Source organism: Mastacembelus armatus, chromosome 8 (assembly GCF_900324485.2).
Source record: "Mastacembelus armatus chromosome 8, fMasArm1.2, whole genome shotgun sequence".
Classification (NCBI taxonomy): Eukaryota; Metazoa; Chordata; class Actinopteri; order Synbranchiformes; family Mastacembelidae; genus Mastacembelus; species Mastacembelus armatus.
This window is the reverse complement of record NC_046640.1, coordinates 15,066,969-15,090,814: the sequence shown is the minus strand read 5'-3', so window position 1 is coordinate 15,090,814 and position 23,846 is coordinate 15,066,969. Positions and strand designations below refer to the sequence as shown.

Below are 23,846 nucleotides of genomic sequence, written 5' to 3'. Positions count from 1 at the left end.
CAGATTCTCTAAATATCCACACAGATGTATATTATAATCTGATAAAATATGATTTGACGCAAGTTCTGTGGGGTACATTCTGTTATGCTGCATTTTCAGTTTTGTGGCTTAACTCCACTCCTAGAAATCCAGTCCTCATTTTGAAGTTTAAAGAAAGCCATGATCCTAGAAATACGAGCAAGCCTGGAGGTGGTTAGGACATGAAAGTGAGGTAAGAAAGACAAGAGATTCATTCATGGGAAGGTGATTCAAGGCACCGACATCCCTGTATCTCTGCACAGCGACAGATGATCATTATTACTCACTCACACTGCTCACACAGTGCTCACACGCAACCTCGGATCAATCTGTCAGATGATGAGTGATTGCAACAAGATTTTAACAGCTAGATTCATGACATGATAACTTACTAGATTCTTATAATAATAATAATATTGATGATAATAATAATAATAATAATAATTGGTACAATCACCATAATGCAGATGATCTTTTACTTTTTGATATAAATCACATAAAATTGACAGTGCTTTTAACTATACTCTAATTCCACTATATCATATAATATCATTCCACTAAATGTTTTTTTTATGTTTTGTTATTTTTGAATGTTTTATTCTCATATCATCCTTCTGTTCTCAAATGTTTGGCCTCCACAACAATAAACTCCAGGTACCATGATGCCTTGCGTGCCTACGTTGCCTGTGAGTAGCATGTGCTACACTGCTCTGGTCCAACTATGGCTCAGTGCGGCTCTGGCAGTTCACAGGAGCGCGTCGCAGCAGCAGCGCAGCAGCAGCTTGTTGGAGTGGAAGCAGGGACCGTGACTGCGCTGGACCAGAAGGAAGAACCTGTTTCTGTTTGCTTCTTACTGGAATTAATCACACTTTGATCACATTGATTTACAGAATCAGTTTGGATTGTTTGGACGCATTAAGAGGATTATATGCCATCGTTACAGCAGTGACACACGTGGTCTTATCAGTATTAAATATTATTTATATGGGTGAAACCTGATGACGATGGCAACAGCTGATGGATTAAGGAGCGTAGCTGTGGATATAAGGAAATACTGTCTCTCACGCGAGATGAGCGGTGACCGCTGCTCCTGCTGCCCTAGACCCACTGCTGGACAAGTCGTTTGTCGGACAGACGTCTTGGGTTATTACACGCGTGTGGCCAGTGTCTCAGAAAACCAGTACCACAATGTGCTTTTGGAATTCTGACGCTGTGAATGTTGGCACGAGGGGAAAAAAAAGGAATATCGTGGAATATATTTTGGGAGCGATTCTCAGCAGATGTCCAGTATTTTGGATAAAGACAGTACACATCACATCATCATGCAGGTATGTGTGAAAACACAATTGCTTTTTTTTTTTTTTGGAGCGTAAGATTGAAGAGTGGGCTTTGTGTTTAAAAATCGTGTTGTCATTTATTTGGGTTACTTCATTGTGAAGCTTAGTCACTAAGTTCTAAGAAGTGCCCCGACCAGGAATAACTTAATTTCCACAGTTATTATTATTTAACAATAAAATGTGGAACACTGGTTGTTTTTGACCAAAGGATCTGTCGTTATTGCTCCTCACACCTAACTGGCTTACATCTTCACTACCAAATTACATATAAGCTAAAAATCAAACTCTTCTCCCATCAGATTCTTAAGGACAGATCCTCTAAGGTTAGGGTCTAATCTGGGTCTGTGGAGTGGGGTGTATTTGATGGGACATGCCTTGTCAAACTCTTGGTCTGTTCCACATATTTACTTTCACCTGTTCACCGCTCCGTTATTCTCTGGGTTCATTACACGCGTGTCTCTCACCCTAAAAGCTGACCACACTGGACTTAGATGTATTTCAGACGCACTGTCACTGCTAAACATCTGTAGTCTACTTGATCCATTTTTATATATACACATTTATATCGCTTTCTTACCCAGGCCCCGACATGCACCTGCAGTGCCACAGTCTATTCAGAGACGCATGACCTGTAATCATTTGTGAAAGATCAGGTGCAGGAAAAAAACAAAACAAAAGACCACTCTGGATATACTGTTCATGGAAGGCAACGTTTAGTCCCCCCACCTCTCCCACAGTGACTCCATTCAGGTGGGAGTAAATCATAACTTGGCCTGCAGAGTAGCCTGCCATGACATTAATACAACCTACTGTACTACCTGCTACTACCTGACACATGGCACGTATAAGAGATCAAATCTATGCTGCTGTTGCTACGCAGGGAAATGATGTTCAATGCTTCATCTGGGCACAACCTGCTGTTACATGTGATGATATTTGTTAGTGACAGGGATCTTCCCTGTTCTTCTGGAAGGCATTCTCATGTTTAATGAACATACAGTGATATAATGTCTTTCATGGTAGGTGTGTGATCATGCATGTCATCTGTTGAACCTTCCACCTCCTTAGAGCACCTACCACTTCCTTCACCCTTCAGCTCTCACTCCTCAATCCCATCCACTTCTTTAGCAATAAAGAATTCCATCTATTGTTGGAACAGGGGACAGAGCCCCACTATATGTCCATATACAGCGCAAGGCACAGACTGAGCACCCCCTCCCTTCAATCTCTGCACCCCCCACACCCCTTCCATTAAAAATCTTCTCCAAACAAGACCCCCTTTCTCCACTGAAGAGGGACCCTCTGTCTATTGCCAAGTGACTCTCATGGCCAGCATTGACGGTGGGACACTTGCTTCACAAAAGGAGCTGAAGTGTCAAATAAACTCGGTCAGAGCCCCCGACACACAAGAATTCCTTTATCTGGCACCCTGGGAGGCAGACAAAGACAGACTTTGTGTCAGTGAGTAGGCCTTGACTAAACACTGGAGTTTTTTTTGTTACTCCTCTTCTCACTACTTCTGCCTCTTCTTCCTCCTCCTCCTTTTGTCATTTGAACGGCAAAGCGGGAGCATGACGTGACCTTGCTCGCCCAGCATCTGTCCTGCACATGGCCAACATCACCCCTGTGCTGTGTAGGCTCCATACAAACACAGATGCACCCGTGCACGCCCACTCGCATATACTCATTACCGTCTGTTAGACATCGAAGCAGCTGTAACGTTATAATTGATGCGCTTTTTTTAATGCTTTCCTTTATGACTTGGTCCATGGCTGAAAGTAGTAAAGCAGGAGATTGCTCACAGAGCTGAAAGTGCTGGCGGTGCTGTCATATGATATGCTTGTGGTGAACCGCAGTAGAAAGCCATATACATACCAGGGTCAGACTCACTTAACAACCCCATATTTACTCCACTCAACATTTCCGGAAATTTTTTTTCATAATTTTTAATACTTGGAGTTCAGAGGCAGCTGTAAACTGTTTTATACGTAATAGTATTAATGCATAATTAGCCAGAATTTCACAGATGATGTTTGCTAGATAATTAAAGCCATTTACCTAAAATTGTGATCTAGACAAATCAGGTAACACATAAAGAGATTAAAAGTGATTCTGTAAAGTTCTCTAATCTTGTCTTTTAAGTTAAAATTTAGTCTGTATGAATTGAGTCCAGAGTCCTGGAAAATGATCTCATGTAGAGCTGAGACAATGTTGAAGCTGTGGCCCAGAGGTGGAGCTGGCTGGTCCCAGTGATAGACATATACATCAGCCCCCCACACCGCCCAGACAGCGATAGTCCTCAGCACAGTGGTTAAGGTAAACAGATCGAGTTGCTGTGGTTGAGTGTGTTAATGGTGTGTTTATGAGCTTTAGTTGAGTGGTGATTTATCATGTCCAAAGTCAAGACTCACCCTGGGTCCTGGCCTGGCTTGAGCTCAGTATCTGTGTGTATGTGTATGTGTGTGTGTGTGTGTAATATTGCACACAGGTGACAACACTGACTGAGCTGCATGACCTCCTGGTGAACTGTGTCTCAATGTCATGACCATTTCCGATCCCTGAATTTAAAGCAATAGAGACATTTGTTACGCATTAATTACATCCTGTTTTTATTGCAAATGTGCCCTCACCATTACCTCATCAGGTCTGTAGGGCACAAAGCTCAGTTCACAGGATAACCTTTTAATGAGCTTCATGAGAAATATCAGGCTGTAAAAAAGCCGTTGTGTATCTTTTCATATAGAGCTCTATTTACACAGTTTGTGTGTGTGTTTAGAAAAGACTCTAAAGTTTGTCTGAACAGGAGAACTGTCATTTATTAGTAGTGCAGGAACAATGGGGAGTTTGTCTCCAGGGTGGTGTGGGCCAGAGGCAGGGGGTGGGGGGGAGCAGAGCAGGGCGGTTGAGCCAGGGGAGGGTGGCCTGAGATTGGGCAGCAGCCTCTGACCAAGAACAAGCCCCTGTCTGATGGAGAGAACTGCTGACCCTTCCTGAATAAAATGGCACCTTTGTTTCGAGGTGTATGTGTTTGTGTCCATGTGTTTATGTGTGTGAGAGACGGAGAAAGAGGGAGGTTTGAAAAGCAGGGACCACTGTGTAAAGTGTTCTTTTTCCTGGATTTGTGTTTTTCCTCCTAGCTGCTGTTTTGTTATAGATTCTCACAGTATTTCACAGATTTAAAATTTGAAAGAAATATGGGCGAATTAAGTCTGTCACAAATAACCTGTGGTGGTCATCCCCTCTAAAATAATAATAGTAACGGTTCTACCATACCAAATTATGAGCAAGTGCTTTTATCAAACTGCCTATGATACTAAAACCATAGTCTTCAGTCATGCCATGCCTTTGAACCACTTTGAATGAATTGGCTTTTTTGTGTTTTTCTCTGGTCTGTTGCCACAGTCTTGGTGGGGTTTTCTCCTCATAAACAATTGTCTTCTCCCTAATGATACTCATGAAGGAGAGATGCTTTGTTTAAACAAGGGAGGAGAGAGGAGGCGTAAAAACCCATGGGTAATAGCACAGATTGCTGATTTCCTACTGGGAAACCACAATTTAGAGGGTGGTTTGTGAGTGTGTGTGCACAGGGGGGTGTTATCCTGCTCTGGGAGTTATCAGGAAGTGGGAGGTTGAGGGAGACAGACAGTGTTTAAGTGAGAGTGTGGCAGGGTGGTTAAGAGGAAGTGGTGAGAATGAGTGAGGATTCTTCAGAGTGATGCCTCTGGATCTAACACTTGAAGCTTGTTTTCTTTGCTAAACCTCTACATCTATGGCTGTAAGCTAAACTTAGCTTTCAACTATATGGTCGGCCACTTACTCCTGGGTGATAAAACGTGCTGCACATTATCTGATGTTAATTTAAATCTTGCTATCCCTTCTGTCCTTGACCTCCTGTGCCACACTGGACTCTAAAAAAGAAAGTAGAAGAAAGAGCATAGGAAAGATGGTGAGTGTAAAAAGGTGAATGAAGGGTGGGTGGAGTATAGGCTCTTTGGCCCTAGCAAACCCTTGAAACACACACACACATGCACAGAGTAAACAGCAAAGACACACAGTGCAGCACAGGGGCATCTCTGTCAGCCTGGACACAGACAGGACAGCAGTCCATTCAGGCCCTGCCACATGCATGCACCACCCACTCCACTACAAGGACACTGTGGATCTGCGGAACAGTAATGAATAAGAAGTGCACAGAATACTTGCAGATGATGAAGCCACAGTGAGTGTTTGCAGTGTGCACATGATACATGTTGAATACAGAAAAAGGTCAATAAGATTTGTTTTGAAGTTCAAAGTTTTTCAGTCATTCCCTGTTTTGAGAATGTAATTTCAATGGTTGTTGTGCATGCAAAGTTGACAGGTGTCTAGGGTGATCCTTTGGGTGCTCTCTTGGTCTTCCTCATACACACATACACACACACAAATTCAACATCATCTCAGTTTTGCAGTGCCTAAAATACCAGACATTCCTGCTTCAGTTTTCTCTCAAACTGACCTCCAGTCTTGTTTTTATGATCTCGTTTTGGAGGGAAAATTCCTCCCTTTTTGTTCTGCTCTCACAAATGTCGCATTCCACCGAACCTGTGACCATGTTCGGCCTGTACTTTGCTGGGTGTGGGTTGCCATGGCAGCGCCAGTGTGTTTCACCCACACCTATACAAGTAAACCATTCTCATTCAGGGGTTGGGCCTTTTTTCATTTGATCCAGTCTTTCACTCATCTTCCCTCTTCTTTCATCCTCAGTGGGGAGGATAAAGGATACATTTTCAGTGTGAAGAGGAGCGTGTAATTTTCTGTGTGACCTCCCTGCGGCACAGCAGACCACCAGGCTCCTCAGACATCTGTGTACGTGTTCAGTCCAGTGCTTTTGTACAGAGATCCATGTGACATTGATAGCTTTTAGTGCATGTCTGTTTTTATTTGGTTTGTTTAAAGGAGATTGAATGAGGCCTAGTCACACTGCTTTCCACATAAAAGGAGCAATTAAAGTGGACTGTTAAGTGCCCTGATGTTTAGAAGATACACACAAATTATCATGTCATGTAAAAGCTATGGGCTGGATGATGAAGCCAGATGCTCCCCTGTTTAAGTGCCATGATTTTGTGCTCTGTCACCTCAGTGCAGATGGGCTATGAAGTGGAAGAAGTGGCTGTCAGTGTCCATGAGCAGAAGCGCAGATAAGCACTCGGTACCAAACTGCTGTAATGACAGCTAAAACGGCTGGAGGCTGTCCAGACATCAGGCTGTCATCACAGGGCATCACACATTCAGCAGCCTGTGGAAAAGAGGCAGTCATTATTATCAGTGGGCTGTTGCTGAATTTGTTTGACTTTTAAAATGATTAACTAACAGGCTTCATAAAATGTAATTATATGACAAAAATTTACTTTGTGTTATATGTTTTTTCAGTAAATGCTTTGTTGTGATGCAAAAATGGCATTAAGTTAAGCAGCCTGTAACTGACTCTAAAAGTGCGTTTGTGTATATCTTAGACTCTGCTGCACCCTTGTGGACAATCTCCACAATAACAGTTCCAGTTAGCAGACTTTTAGTTTTCTGACCTGTAATTCCTCCTTTGTCCACTTGAGGTTTATGCATCTAATTTGAAACACTAGAACATGAAGGATTTTTTTTCAAAGCTGTTTGCAGTTCAAACAACAAGCTTATTATCTTCCCATGAATTTCATCATAGAAAATAAAAACTGCAAAGTGATTCTATACTAACTTTACTAATAGTCAAAACCACCATCTAAAACTACACTGGCATTTTTCAATCATATCTGATGCTTAATGTTCTAACCATCTGTTCCCTTAGTTACTGTATCATGTGTTTGAAGCTTCTTTTACATTTCTGTGCAAAAAATAACACACATTTTTTTTGTAGTTTATTTTTTAGTCCCTCACAAACCAAATTAAAATTAGACTCTGAACGTTGCATGTGCAAACCACTACAATCTAATTATTTTTACTGGTGCATCATTTGCCTTACTGGTGACCCCTGCCTTCCACCTGAAAGAGAGCTGGGGTAGGCTCCAGCTGATCTACGTGACCCTGGTTAAGGGATAAGCGGGTATAGATGATGGATGGATGGATCATTTGCCTTATCTATATACAAACCTTCACCAGCTATATCTCTAAGACCAGCATCTATCTCTCACACCAGTTCCAAGTTTGGCCAGAATATTGCTGCATGTAAATGATACATTTAAGTCTTAAGTTTAAAAATAATATTTCTGAACAGTTTGTGTAGATTTATCATTTATTATTTTTTTAGCAGCTTCTATATGAGTGATGGAAGAAAAATAAATCAGATAAATATATTTAATGAATTATTAGAAGGCCAGTAAATTAGTTTGTGCAGTACCCTGACAATGTGCTGTCTGGATAAATAGATAGATTAGATAGATCAGATAGATTAGATACATTAGATACATTAGATTGATGGATGGATGGATGGATGGATGGATGGATGGATCGACAACTGGCCAAGAAATACAATCAGGTCACTTTCAATATGTCACCACTAGAGGTCAGAGTTTGATTCCTGTCCATAGACTTACTGGGATGCTCCAAAATGACTTACTTATTGTAACATACAATACAGTATAGATGATGAAATTAGATGAGATAAACTTTATTCGTCTATGAAGGAAAATTTAGGTAGTTCATGAATAATTAGTAGTAAGAGTAGTCAGTATCAGTCCAGTTCATGTTGGTTAATCATCTGCCATTGGCTAAGGTGTTGTAGAGCCTGATGGCAGTGGGGATGAAGGATATCCTGTATTGTTCAGTCCTGCAGTGCAGTGTGGTGAGTCGTCCACTGCAGCTGCTTCTCTGCTCCATCAGGATGTTGTGAAGGGGATGAGCAGTGTATTCCAGGATGGCATCTATCTTTTTCTTTGTGCATCTCACCACCACAGCCTCCAGTGAGTCAAGCCTTGTTCCAGTTACTGAACCAGCTTTTTCCATCAGTTTGTCCAGCTGCCTTGCATCCTTGTGCTTTATGCTGCCTTCCTAGCAGACTGCAGCATAAAAGAGCACACTTGCTACCATAGTTTGATAAAATGTGCAGCATCTTTCTGCATATATCAAAAGACCTTAGCCGCCTTTGAAGGCAAAGACATCTTTGTCCTTTTTTATATAGAATGTCTGTTTTCTGTGACCAGTCTAACTTATTGTCCAGGTGCTGCCTATATATTTGTAGGCTCTAGTTGTCAAATAATTTTCAGAGTAAGAGCCCTGGAATTCGTGAAAAGTTAAAACATGTTAATATCCAACATTGATTACCTGCCTACCTTTTCAGTCCTGTCTGCATAGTACAGCAGAGAATCATTCTTTTTCAGGGTGTGGGCAGTAATGTTCGTGCTCCAGTTTATTATGTATAAGTCTATATGAATAGTCTATGTGAATAGGGAACCAATGTTCTGTACATCACATATATTTTGAGAGGTTTAAACTTTAATTATATTATATTATATTATAATTAGCAAATACTTTGATTATTTTTTGCTGATACATTTAACTTGATTATAATTTATTTAATGAAAGAAATTAGTAGAATCAGTTCTACAAACACATGCAAAGAGTACATGTAGTTTTGCTTCACAAATTGCTTTATATATATTATTTGTCAGTGTGTTTGAATTTTAAATTAGCACATAAAGTTAAATTCCTTTTACGGGTACAGTGGATATCATATACATTTCTGCATTTCACAGTAGTCAGTAGTGGAGGAATTAGACTCTTAAGTTTGACCACTAGATGGCAATGTGGCAACATGAAACAAGATTGCCCTAATCAAAGGAAAAGGTACTTTTCAGGTAGCAGTAAAACCTGTGATCTGTGGAGTAATGAGTGTATATTGGCATTATTATCTTATTGCCCCTCATTCTAGCTCATCTGCCTTTGAAGATCAAAGTAGCTGTGTGATTCTGTGTATACCGACACTCATAAACCCACAGCGATCTTCAATAAATCTGTTGCTTCTAACCCTCGTCTGGCCTTACAAGTTGAAATGCTGTTGAACCAAAAGAGTCAACTGTTGTGCAGAATTTAATGTTGACTGCTCAAAGTAAGCCAACACAAGAAATTTCAGAAGACTTTTAGCTAAGTAGGAGATATAATTTTAAATGTATGGTGGTGTAGCTCAGGAGTTAAATTGCAATGCGAAAACAGCAAACCAAACCATAAGCAAGCTGTCCTTTTTTTTTTTTTTTTTTTTTTTTTGGCTTTTTGAATCACGATACTGAAACTTGGCAAACGCTTTAGTGTTTTGTTGGCTCGCTCGTCCTCTATGAACACCACACATGGCACAACACATGAATGACAGGAATATACAGGTGACAAGGTTAAGAAACAGGTGGGGCAACTTGTTACTGGGTTACAGTAACAGCAACACAAATCTAATGCTACTTACAGTTTAGTTTTCATAGGTATTTATGAATGCATAGGTTATTGAAGTTATATGATGTGTTATGTCAAGGCCCGAGTGATAGTTCATAATTATAGCTATTTATTGTTTGATGCATGCAAACAAAAACAGGTTTTCTGTGCTTTCATATCTGCATTGAACACTGCAAATGGACCTCCTTATGAGTACTGTTGAAACAGGAATATTCTTTTTAATTTCCTCATGATTTTGAGCGAAGTTCTATTTGTATAGTGAATAACAGATTCTCGTAAGAGCTGCGTTGCCTGTTTTGGAAAGTCCTGTCTTCTGTTTCCTCTCAGCGTGTACACTACATTGTTGAACGTTGACCAACTTGCTTTCAACAAATCAGACTTCTGAGTATGTAGTTATTCAGGTTTCTGTCAGTTGAGGATTATGTGAACGAGTGTCATGGGACGAAGTCGCGATCATAAATGAACTGTTGTTGCATGTGCCCATGTAATGTGTTTAATATTACTTGTTTCATTGCACAAGTTAAGTTCATGCATTGTGTTGTTTTATGTACGAACATGCAGTAGGTTTGTCAAGTTATAGTGTAAGTGTATTTCTGTTTCAATGCAGCGTGTCTGTACTTTTCACACATAGCAATACATTTACCACTAGTCCGTGTGCATAGCAGGTTATCTACAATCTACAGCTAATCAGATTTTGTGTTTTTGGAGTTGTCACTAAGGGAACTTTTTATCATCTTGAAGAGCTGTTCAACAAAGTTATGCACACACATGCACACACACACACACGCACACACACACACATCCTTCTGCATAACCTTTGTATTATTTCATACACTGTATGCAATTCTTACTGAACCCTCTTATCTAAGCCTTGCTTTCTTGCGAAAATCAACTTCCAACCTGTGGACTTATCAGAGGTATTGGTCTCTATTTGCCTCTGCTCCTGTTTCTGTTTTTTTTTTCATTTCTGTTCTGTTTATTCTCAGGGAAAGTACAAGCTAGCAATACCCAGTTTACTTTCAGGCCTTTGTGGAGAGTGTGTTGACATTAGCACCTGCGTCAAATCTCATTCATTTTCAGAGTGGTAATTGCAAACCCACAACAGAAGTGAATGGTTGCAGCACAACTCCCAGCTGTTTATCTTTACTATCTCTTTCAAGTTCTAAAAAAATGCTCATCTCTCACTAATAATCGAACATCTAAATACTTTCACAGCCTTTAGTAACAGCTACCGCAGACTAGCTGATCTGAGAACCTGATCAGACGTGTCCATGGCAGGCAGGCTGGTACTGTAGGACCTCACTTGCCTTTAGGGAAAAGATCTGTTTTTCCCAAGCTGTTGTTTATTGCAGACAATATGTTGAGGCATGGCAGTGCAAGTAGAATGAGCAAGCCAAGGTGGAGCTTTGGCAAAGATATGGAAGAGGAAGTCTGAGTGTATATCTGTCTGGTCGATGGCTCAAGTAAACCTTTGTCTACTGTTCAAGTTAATAATTGACGCTGCTGTTCACTATCTTTCTGTACTTTTCAGGTAGACGAGGCTTTAGGAAAACATTTGTTCACAAACTGGAATTCCACAGTTTTAATGCTACATTTTCTGGCTATTGCATTAACCACATTTTGCAGCTTGGCAATAAAGCATTACATGGTGAGCATTTCTCTGTAACTTTCTTATTGCTTCTTTGTAACACAGGCCCTCCATGGGTAACATTGGCAGTATCACAGTTAGAAAGCAGGGGAAACCTTAGTGCAGTTAAAATGAATAACTGCATCTTCCTCTTATGCTGCTACCCCCAGTCTCTGCTGTAGCTCTCAATCAGCAGCAGCCTAAATGGGGTGCATGTGTGTTGGGGTGTGGAAAGCTGTAGAGGGGGGAGTCTGGAGCACAACTTTTAGCATAGCTGGAGTAGAAGCAGAGACATGTGTACATGCACACATAAACACCAACTTATACACGCAAGAAGGACATTAGCAGCAGAATGTGGCTGTTGTAAGCTTAAGTTACAGTGTGGCGTAAGTAGGGGAGCTTGTGTGTGTTTGTGTGTGTTCCTCCGATTGTTTACAAAGCCAATACTGCTCCATTGTAAACTCTGCCAACTTAGTCTCTTCCAGACATCTGTCTTTCTCTCTCTCTCTCTCTCTCTTTCTTACACACACACACACACACACACACACACACACACACACACACACACACACAAGCCACCCGCTGGACACCCACTTTTCAGTTAAATCACAAAGTTCATACTCGCTGAAACTTCCAAAGTCTGTGTCCCAGAATCAGTGCACATGAAAATGGATGATCCACCTCCAAATATAATTACAACTGTGGCATTTCTAAAATCAACATATTGCATTAACATTTGATTATGTGCTCTGCATGGCCTGTAAAAGCAGGGAGTTATGTGGACGTATTGGTGTCAGAATAGCTGGTCTCAATGTTTACTGTTACTCAGAGGCTTGACAGAAAGCCTGGTGGCCTTGAAGGCAGGGCAACGGTCACTCAGGTGAGGTTGGACTTTTTTCCACCCCTCCCAGAACTATGGCGCCATGCAGCAGACTAACTGGCCTGTACTGTGGTTGGTGGAGTCCAGTTGAACCAGGGAGGAGAGGCTGGGAGCAGATTGCAACGGCCAGTCCCTCTGCCCCCTGGGTCTCCGTGTCCTTCATGCCTGCCAAGGCAGCAAGAATGGCAGCAGCACACCAATAAAGCCCCACATGGTACTGACAGAAGGGTATTAAAGTTCCCTTTCCCTCTCTCACATTCACTGAATCATGAAGATCAAAGAAATTGGCACAGTCCAGCACATTTGATAATCTTAAGCCTCAAATGTCTTGACTACTCAGATTCCCTCAGTTTAGATTTCTTTAATCATATGAAGAACAGGTTTGGTAAATTACTATAAAAACAATCCAAAGTTTGAACTGGTTTTCCGATATAGAGTTTGATTTAACAATGGACTGTTCTTCATGTTTTTTAGCTTGTTTTTATTGATAAAACCGTGCCTTTGGGTCAGTGCAGGGTAAAACCAATTTGCCTGTGCCCTTCCTGTTGTTGTTTTTATCCCACTTTCCCTATCACCTCTTTTCCCTGCATCTCCTCTGCTCTTTGAATGAGCTGCTTTGGAAGGAGCTCTGGGGGCAGCATTTAATTTAAGAGTCAGAAATAAACAGGCATTAAAAGGCAACATGGTCTGAATTAGCTGAAGCTGCTCATATGTTTGGTGCAGTTGTGTAATGTTTATACTTCAGTGTGTGTGTGTGTGTGTGTGTGTGTGTGTGTGTGAGGGTGTGTGTGTGTGTGTGTGTGTGTGTGTGTAAGTGTATATGCTGTGTCAGGACACTGTGCTGATCACATAGCCTGAGGTTTATTGCCCTGTTGCCGTATTGTAACAATGCTGAAGTGAGACAAGCAGAAGACATTGGCAGTGAGGCAGAAGAATGAGCAGACGCCTGTTCAGCTGACATGAATGACTGATTACTGCCACTTCTTCTTCTTCTTCGTTTCCTTTCAGCTGCTCCCTTCAGGGGTCTCCACAGCGAATCATCTGCCTCCATTTAGCCCTATCCTCTGTATCCTCCTCACCCACACCAACTATCCTCATGACCTCCTTCACTACATCCAAGAACCTCCTCTTTGGTCTTCCTCTAGGCCTCCTTCCTGGCAGCTCTAACACTATTACCAAGAAACGAAAACGTTGTGAAGTAAAAGCATCTTTTGTAACCTTTATTTGGTCCTTGTTTTACTTTGTATGAATAAATCTTAGAAAGAAAAATATTAGAAGGGACAAATCTTTTTGATTTTCCTCACAAATTAATATTTTGCAGATCTCTGCACCAACACTAATGATCAGCTCATCAAGCCTTTCTCATTCTTCATCCTTGTTTCTCAGGTCCATGTCAAGGACTCTGCAGTGATTATGAAACAAAATTATCAGCTCTTCCTTCGTAAATCTACCTGCCACTTTGCCACTTTGCTGTACAGTAAAGCAATGACATTTGACCCAGTCATAAAGGAGCTACGCAATCCATAAAAACACCTTATGATGTCTGGCTTTCTGTAGTTAGGCTATTAAGCTGTAAAGTCTTATTGTAAAAGTCTAGATTGAACCGATATAGGTAAAGAGAGTGCAGCAAAGATGAAAAGAGTCTTGCTCGGCCCTACTTTCATAAACCTACAGTGGGCTTGGTTTTTACCGGCAAGCACACGGGAAAATTCTTTGAATTCTCCGGCCTCACACCCTCACTCTGCTTTTGCCGCCATGCAGCCAGTGGTTCTGGCACCATGTGCTTGTTTGTGGTGCGTTTGACGTCACAGAGAGCTCAATTAGTTCCTCAAAGTGGTTGCTTTCACCATCCAGTTTAGAAAGACATTTTACTTTATAGTTTGTACATTGGACTTAATCCGTAGATAAGAAGGAATGATATGTGGGAATAGGCACATTTAGTCTTGCACATACTCACACAGACACACAAATGTTCAGCTATTGCTGTGTAGGTGGGCCAGAGGCACACAACTGTCTGACCATACTGGAAGTCATCCGCATGTGTGTGTTTGAACGCGCTGCCCTCTACCATTTTCTTTTTGTCCCTCTCCTCCTCTATCTGTCTTTCTATAATTGTGTTCCAGACCCAGACATGTCCATAAATAAACGGGGTCTCCCTCTCCTCAAACAGACCTAAGTCATGTTTATGTTCAATGCTGTGTGTCGGGGGGGATCTGGACCACTAGGCCTGTCTCACTGCCTCACTCTGGGCTCAGGTGGAATCAAGATGTGCCACCAAACACCAGCATCTGCTTAATGGACTAACATAAGCTTAAAACATAACCACTGGGTCAGTGGAGCTATATATTTTATAAACTTTTATTGAAGATTAAACAATCCTTGACTTGCGGCCCGCACATTTTTTATTTTAACACCTTGTAGTCTTAGCAGTCACCTGAAAACAAAACAGCCAAGGGTGAAATAAAAGATTTACATGTATTGATGCTTTTAAAGTTAGTGTGGTTTTAAAATTACTTTATTTACATCTGGACCCACAGAACATCAATTACTCTATTATTGTTATCTATTCCTATCTCCAAGATGAATGTGTGCACACGGTGCAGTAATTTAACCATAATACGAACTGTACTTTGCAGTCAGAACAGCATAATCTTCTAGTTCCTGCTGTACTCTTGTACAAGCTGTAATGAAAGTGAGCGAAATTTTCAAGACAGACAGTGGAGGAGATTTTTGGTTTATTTACATTAGCTGGATGTGGTCTCCTGGACTTCATTTCATTTGGTCCAGGAGCCAGGCTATTAAAACTAATGAATACTTATTACCCTGAGATGGATACTGAGCTCCTTGCTAAACATCCCCTCTGTAGCTGTTTGTTTTACTTGTACCTGATTATTTAAACAGAGCAGTAAAACATGTGGCTAAGCCTTTGCCTCTGGTCTTTACAAGTTGTCTCATAAACAGTCTGATCTATGATATGTGATTGGACATGAGAGCCACAGGTTTTATATGAGCAAACACGGGTGGTCTTCACTTTCAGCTAATCAACTTAAACTGAATCCAGCATTATGCAAGCATTTACTGTAGAGGCAGATATCCCATGTGCTGAATCATCAGGAAAACATGTTGGTATTAGAAAACAAAACTGTTTTCATGTTTACAATGTTGCAGTTTTTATTAACTGTCTCTGTGTGCATTTTTATGTCCCTCATCTTGTTGAGGGAATTACACATTTTCTTGGTATGCTTGAATCAAGACATCTGCTCTGCAAATGTGAAGGCACAATAAGGATTCCTCAGCTGACGAATTGTGATGTTTGACATTGCTGTAAAATGTGATAGTTTGAATTTGTTTCTTAGAGATGTGAAAAATGCCTTATAGAATTATAAGAAGTATATTTTGAATAACATTCTACACATTATATGACATGTTTGGATTCGGTGTGGCTAGTTTATGATGTAAAATCTGTCAGCACTTTCACCTCCTGACCTTTTTATCATGGTTTCAACACCACCAGGATTTGCTTGCTTGATGGCTTTATAATTGTTTGCTGATCGCCAGGTGTTAGACTAGACTGGAGATTATACTGACAACTGACAGATGCATTAGAGTGTCTACATAATGTGTGTGTGTGTGTGTGTGTGTGTGTGTGTGTGTGCGTGCGTGTGTGTGTGTGCATTTGCGACACTTTCAGCGTGTTGCTGCAGAGCTACAGTGGCAGAAGAGAGAACTAGTGAGTGATACGTGAAACAGTGGATTTCTCTGCCCTCACTGAGACCTTAGTGCTGCATAAATTAGCTCGAACAGCTCAGGTATTGTTGAGGGAAGGAAAGAGCCCTTTCTTCTGACTCCTCTCCCAACATTTGTGGTTTTTAATATGATGTGTGCATCATGGAAAGCATGGTCAAATAAACAGCGTGTAAAGTTTCCCCTATGTCTGTACCAATCCATCACAAGGAGATGGAGCTCGACTTTCATCCCCCCCTTCCTACTCCACTGCTTTGCCCTCACAAAACCCCTCCCACTACGCTGCAACCCCAGTCATCCACAGCTGGAATTTCCCTGGAGTCAGAGTGGGCCATTTTGACTTGTTTTAACCTAATTAAGTAATGTCAGAAGTTATGCCACCTTTATTTCTCAAATGCAGTATCAAGTAAATGTGCATGCATGAGGAAGACAGACAGAGAGAGAGAGAGAGGACAAGGAATGAGAAAAAGGAAGAAAAGGAATAAGCCTGACAATGAGAGGCAAATTGAACGAAAGACAAAATGAAAGAAGAAGAAAAAAAAATCAGTCGTCTGCCAGTGACTTTACCTCTGCACCCCTAAGGAGGAAACATATCACCCTTTTCTCTGAAACCCTATATGGTGAGATTAAAAGGTAGGGCTACATGGGCTGCTATGTCTAGGTCAAAGCATTGGTTCTAACACTCTTGTATTACATTTCACTTAACATGCTATCATTGTAAAAATCTGTAATTAGATATAGAACACAAGGCACCACACCTATAAATCTAGCACGATTATAAAGGCCTGTGTTGGCTTGATACTCGGACTCCACCTACGTCAGTGGCACAGCTGGCACTCTCGCTGTGTGTGTGTGTGTACTCAGGTTATAGACAGTCCCTGTTGTACTTAGTCATTCTACAGCTTTGCTCTAAAGAGCTTGGAGATCTCACAACAGCACGAAACATTCTTTTACAGCCCTACTTTTCTCGTTTGTACTAAAATCATAGAACATACTGGCAACTCAGCAAACAATGGAAAGAACAGATTAGAACATTACGACATAATGTGACGACAAAATATTTAATACACGAATGGGCCCTGGGCGGCGGTGTAAAGCAGTATGAAGAAGCTGAGAGCAGGGGACAGATGAGCTGAGCATTGTGAGAGAACATCGAAAACAGACCAATGGAAAGACTTTCTGGCCCACAGAGCGTCTCAACTGTTGCTACTGGTCAAGGAAATATTGAATCCTCACTGCAGGGGCCTTCCTCTGTTCTCTCCTGGAGAGAGGGTGCCTGATAGCACACGTTTTTCTTGGCTACCTTACAAAGGCTTTCCTCCTTCTCTCCACACATCTGAAGATGTATTTTTATCACAGAACAGATGACAGGGTAATCCTTTGTTGTCTTGCTGCCCCGCAGCTGACCATTTACTTCCCCTTTTTGTTTTGCTTTCCTTCACTTTCTTTGCCCTCTCTTATCAGCTAATCCCTGCCTGTATAGAATGGTCAATTAAGTAGCTTAGTTGATAGAAAATGGGACCATTTGGATGCATGGAATGTGTGAAAATGCAGTGAAAAGAGGGGTTGTGTCTGGCCCTCCAACCAAAAGAAAAGAGGGAAATGGAGCCTTTTGGTTGCATTCATTTACCAGTGTGAGGGTGTGTGTCACTTTTGAGAGGTTGGACACAGACTGTTCAAAATTGGCACAGAAATTGAATCAAGAAATGTCACATCCCAGGCTTGTTTTGTTGCACAAGTGGTTTGATGAGGAATTTTGGCCATCACATTCCTGGTCTTTGTATGGATGCAGATGCAAATGGCACAGCAGCGTCTTGCACAGCTAACACACACAAATTTCCGATCTGCTTAGTAAGATTAGACACAAATGATCTGGTTTATGATGCTGTAAAATGCTGTGATTAAGATCAATAGAATTCTGGTTTTTATGCATTTGGCAATCTGCTGTACTTTTGTCAATCAGCTTTTACTTACGTCAAGTTTAAAAAATAAAAATATCTATACATACAATAAAAAGTGTTTCTGACCTGAAGAAAATCAATTTACAACAAAATTACATGACATTTAAACCCTTAAAGTGTTTTAAATTTTTTTCTGTGTATCTGCTTTCATCACACCAGCATATAACACTGTATCCCATATAGGTGATAACCAACAAACAGCAGTGATTTTGGTTGGGTCTTTGCATATCCCTCTTAAACTAAGGTATTCATATACTGCACATATTCTTTCAACAGTACACGTACATCTAATCCACCTTAAGTCAAGTAAGTGGCAGGGCATTTCTGCTGTGAAGTTTGAGATTCATCTGGGGGTGAAAAAAATGCTTTCTGTGTACACAACATGAACGTGATGTGCTTTGGAACAGACTCCGTGCTGTGCAGCTTGGAGAGCAAAGAAGAGGTGGGGGGGGGGGGGGTAATTGCCACATTAAGGGGAAGGAATTCAAAATAAATTTAATCTCCCAATCCCTTTCACCCCCCAAGAGGCTTACAGTGAACATGCTCTGTCTTGTTATTAGACACAAGGAGAGCACAGAGGGAGAGAACTGGAGATGCAGAAGAAATAGGGTGAGGTTCTGATTGAGGGAACTGACTGCTTCCTAACAAGAATGAACTTTGGTGGGAAGGTTCACACAGAAGGAGCAACTTTTTTTTATGCAAAAGCTGCGCAGCCATGTCTGACCTGGTTGCACTGTGGTTGTGTATGTTTAAATTAGCACTGATGACCGTTACTGCCAAAGCAAGGTTTGCATGTGCACTTCTGTGCTGCTCCCTTTCCCACACTGTCTCACTCTATGGCTGAATAGTGTCATCAAGAGCCAGGAGGGTGTTTTCATCTTACCCAAACACACTACACCAGCTAATGGCACTGCCTGGCACATCTTTAAGGAAAGGAACGAGAATTAGAGTGAGTGTGGACATTAGTTAATCACCTGCTGATGTGTTTGGGTGGACTTAAAACTTGTAAACTCTGGAGTCACAGACAGGATGTTTGAAAACCAGGGGTTTAGCTAACTGAGGGCTTTCTTAGGCTCAAATTTTCCCTTGTGATGTCTTTCAGTCCCATTTTTCCATCAAGTGGGGACTGAATGCTGAATAAGCAATTTCTCGCTTGGAAGTCACTGCATCCTGTTCTCTTTTTTTTTTTTTTTCTAAAAGTAAATGCAGGTGAGTGGATCACCCAAAGCCGCGATGAGGCTGTGTCAGCTTGTGAGAGTGCAGAAGCAGGGTTGAAGGCCGGATTCTACAGTTTGTCATCGTGTGGTTTGGGATCTCATTTGGACATATGGTGTGGTGTATTTTTATAATGCAGTCATTCCATCTCCTGCAGCAACACTGTTAAAACCTTCTGCATGCTAGGGCAAGTATTCAGTCAAGGGCCCAGCTGACTCAGATACAGCAGAACATAAACAACTGAGCTCGGGCAATGGCAATACACACACATCACACAGGAACACACAGAGCACACACGTCCGATGCAAACAGATTTATTTCTTGCATATTGTGCAGCTTTTTTTCCTGGACCAAATCGATGACTTTTTTTCCATTGGTGTTTTATTATTTTTTTTAATAATCAGTTCAAACTTGGGTCAATGGTGCATATATGTAGGGCCCTTATGACTGATTTTTATTAGTGTGTTGGATTTATGTGTCCAAATGTAACCTGTGGTTTTCTGAGGTGACTCATCTTCTGCTGTCTAGGAGGGATGGTGAGGTCAGCTGTAGGTCTTTCTTCCAGGAGGAGTTTAAGTGACATTGAATTTGCTTTCAGGTAGTAAAATTAATTAAACCTGTTGCACAACCTATAATTACGGCCTCTCCCCGTGTGTCACAGATGTATATCCTCTCTTACTAAACTTATCAGATGTACATATCTGTGTACTGTACTTAAAAACTTGGTTGCTGCTTTTATGGCTTTTAAGACTGCTTGTTTTTGACATTGCTGCTGACAAAATAATAGTAGCTCTTAAATGAAAAAGAGAGAAAGAAACCCTCCTCACCTCTTGCCTTACCCGCTTAGACTGATCTGATTTAATTATCAGTCCTTGTGCTTGAAAAGTGCTTCCTGCAGAAATGCCACCTAACCTGCCACTGTAGCACAGGAGGACTGACAGCATGATTGAATGGGATTGTCTCTGCTGTATCCCCTCAGCTCATTAGGGAAACACCAGCTTGGGTTTCAGGACGTTGACAGGCTGATTCAGTGTGATGGGGTGCCCTGTGCATGAACATGCTATCCCCCTGGCTGCTGGGTGAACACTGTGCTCTGTGTTGATGGGAACGACGGGCACACAGATCACGTTTCTAGCAGAAGCAGGAAGTGAGAATTGGAGGGTTCCTGCTACCAGGCCCCTTCTTTCCTCCCAGTCCAACATGGAGCCAAACTAAAACCATGTGTGTTCTCACCCTGGCCTGCCTGCCTGGCTGCCTGACTGGCTGGTTGGCAAGTGCTGTGGGCTTCTTAACAACATGTGATCTCAGGAAACAGTCAGCCCCTCCCTCTTGCCATTGTTATTTGAATCCCTCCTCTGTGTAACTCCACTGAGGTCTCTGGGGGAAAGTGGTAAGTGATTCCTCTCTGTGTCCGGTCTCCAAAGACACACCCCTCCCTTTCTGAGCTTTCATTCAAGGTTAGGCACACGATGAATGTGATTGGGGAAGTACAGTAGTCTGTCCCTGCGGTCAAAGGTCATTTCCTGATACTCAAGCTGCCATGGGTTAACTAGGAGCAGATTAAGAAAAATGCCTTAAACTCACAATGACAATGAAGCAACTAAGCCACCGATAGTTATGTGGTTATACAGTAATTACATAAACTGATCAGGGCTTGTGGCTAGTATTAAGTCTATGGAAAAAATAATCATCCTGGAAAGCTTTTGAATTTTTTTTCCTTTTTTTTAATAAGAGAGTGGCTCTTCTATGTCAGGAGAAAGACCTTCAGCTCTCATTACAAGATGTAACATCTTCTGTCTCCCTGAAGATCTACTTACAGTATGTAATTAGCAGTGGTAAAGAACACATGATTAAACACCTCAAAGACATGGCTTCACCTGTTTCAACACAAACACATTGTTTATTTGTCACTTGGTGACTATTTCTGCCCTGAAACCCATTCTAAGAGTTGTGTTAGAAAGTTTATGGCTAATTGTATAGAGTGTTGTCAGAATATTTTAGTAAATACTGGCATATTGTAGGATGGGAATACCCCTAAGATGTGGTATTTATGTTGATGGAAAGCAAGGGTGTATGAGGCTGATTAGGGGAAATACCTGACTCTGCGCTTAATCCCAATGCTCCAAAATGGCTGTTTACAGCAAACAATGACTGATGAAAGGATAATCTGTAAAAAAAAACAAAAAAAAAAACAATATATATATAACTCCATATATATGTGTGTGTGTGTCACTGTTTTTTTCCCTTTAACCTTTCTTTCTCATAGTGCCTTACAGAAGAAACCCAGAAAGGGAATGGGCATACATACAAAAAACAATTTCTGCGTACAGGGCTCCTATGTTGACATTATTATTGCTATATGTTGACATTATTGCTGCCCCTTTAGGGCTGTTTGTCGAGGTCAAGCTCCTGTCTCATGTATTTCTCTCAAATGAAAGCGTCTCCCAACCAACCTTCTTCCACCATTTTTTTTTTCTAATGACACACTGTATGGGCTGCCATTTCTGCTGGAGAGGATGAAGGGGAGGGGGTGGGGGGCACGGTAGCATTGCCAGCTTTTAATCGAGACGTGTTGACTAATCGCTTAAGGATTAGGCTCTTAGACAAGGTCTCTTTCATTCTGACACTCCGTATACGGCAAAGACTAAGTGCTGTTGGAGGGGGCTGGGGAGAGTACATTTTTTTGGGGGGCTAGGGGTGAGCACAGATGGCATACTGTACCTGGATGTGCTTTGTTTGATCTTGCCTGAGCACTCTGTATGAACACACACACACACATATCCTGAGGCTGGATCTTTCCCCAGTTCTCTCACTGGAGACAGCTCTGCATATTTCTCACAGCAATCACATTCTGTTTTTCAGCAGAGGAGCTCTCTTTCTCTGCCTCTCTATATATATGTATTGGAACAAACAATACTTGTACCTTCGTACTTAATGCATCCTAAACACCCTGCTCAGGCCAACACAGACACACAAACACAAACACATACTTGACTGAGATTGAGTTTAACATGCCATGAATGGTTTTTGTACATGTGTTTGGGAGTGGGCTGTGGAACTGTATATTGTTGTATGTAAATGAAGCGGGGAGACACCATTGGGGCTGTGTGGCTTAGTTCGGACCTGATGTTGCCCAGACACATCTCCTGTGTATTGTAGGGTTCGATGAGGTCATCCATAACCCGCAATATAGTCATACACGTAGGCAACACCCGCACACAAAATTGCATAGGCTCAGAAATTATGAAAAAGAAGAAAGTCCTGCATTGCATAAGGCAAGGTTTTCAGTGGACAGTACGAAAGCGTGAGAATTGCTGCAGCAGAACCAGAGAAACTTTCTTTGCCTATTACCCACAATGAAGCTGAAATACTTATTAGTGTGGTGTACTGTAGTTATTTGGGTATGTTATGCTAGTAGCAAGCATTATAGTCTTGAGCCACTTGTCCCAAGTGAGATAAGGAGCAGGTTGCAGAGATCTGTTAAAATCCCTCTCTTTATCGCCACATTTTTTTTTTTTCATTATGAAATTTGTGGTCTCTGGTATGTAAAATCAGTGGACTTCCACTTTAAGACTGATTTGGAAAAAATGTGAATCTACCCTTTAAGAGAGGAGTGCTTGAGAGCTATTAGAAAAGTAGAATTAAATTTCCAGTGAAGATGGTGTCAGTTATGTCCTTTTAGCTTAGTTGCAGCTGTAACTCTTACAATGTTTGGCAGATTACAGTTTGCAGCTACTCGATATTTTGTACCATATATGTCACTGAATAGAAAACTACAAATTTTAATTGTCAATAAGAGTATTTAATGTTCAGTGTATTTGCAAGGGAATGCATGGATTTTCTAGGCAATCTTTAGAATGACGATACTTTAAGTTGGTAAGGTGTGACATGCAGTTTTTCAGCATTCTCCATTTGCACAGTTTTACTCTAAAGCCTGTGAGCTTCAGGTTTCACACACTTATGAGGTAAACCTGCTACAAACCAAGCCCTCATTGAATGAAATATGCTGCAGAGTAAGCATAGGCTTAGCGCAACTTTGTAACATGTCAAAGGAAGGCAAACTGCAATGGTTCTTGTCTTCTGTTGGGGTGGCACATTCCAGAGGCCCTCTGTTGTTCTCTTAATTAACATTTTCCGAAGTGTCTGTTTCCACTGGGCGGACTTAAACCAGCAGACTAGGATCTTCGCAAGTCTGTCTCGCATCTGATTTATCATAGTGACAGCTTTTGAATGTGCAACAGGGAGGCTGGATTATGGTTTGCAACGTCAGCCACATGTTTGCTGAGTGGTCTTATGTGTTCTTTCAACTGTGTACACTCTCAAGTAGCCCAGGCTCAAACAAACACAGATAAAGAAAAATAGGTGAGGAAGCCATCATGGTTAAATGTCAGGCTCATAGGATCATAATCGCAGGCTTGAAACTGGATTAGAAGGTTCATTTACTAATCAACTTCTTAGAATCAATTTCTCAGTACTTTGCTGTTGAATACATACTGTGGTGTGTTGTCTGTCTAGTCACAGGAGCAACCTGGATGCATGTGCCAACCTGGTTCGGCATTTTGGGTGATATTTCTCACAGCTACTGTTGAAAATGATAAGGAAATAAATAAAATATTACTAAAACATTTGCAGTTGGGGAGACAGTGTTTGTGTGTGTGTGT

The 23,846-nt window shown here is 41.4% G+C and overlaps 1 long non-coding RNA gene across 1 annotated transcript in view; it reads left to right on the top strand.

Annotated features, from left to right (window-relative positions):
* Nucleotides 1-762: 762 nt before the first annotated feature.
* Nucleotides 763-23,846, top strand: part of LOC113141139 (uncharacterized) — a 46,345-nt gene continuing 23,261 nt past the window's right edge. Inside the window, exon 1 of the long non-coding RNA XR_003296717.1 lies at nt 763-1,346. This is a non-coding gene — a long non-coding RNA (uncharacterized LOC113141139). The remainder of the gene's footprint in view (nt 1,347-23,846) is intronic.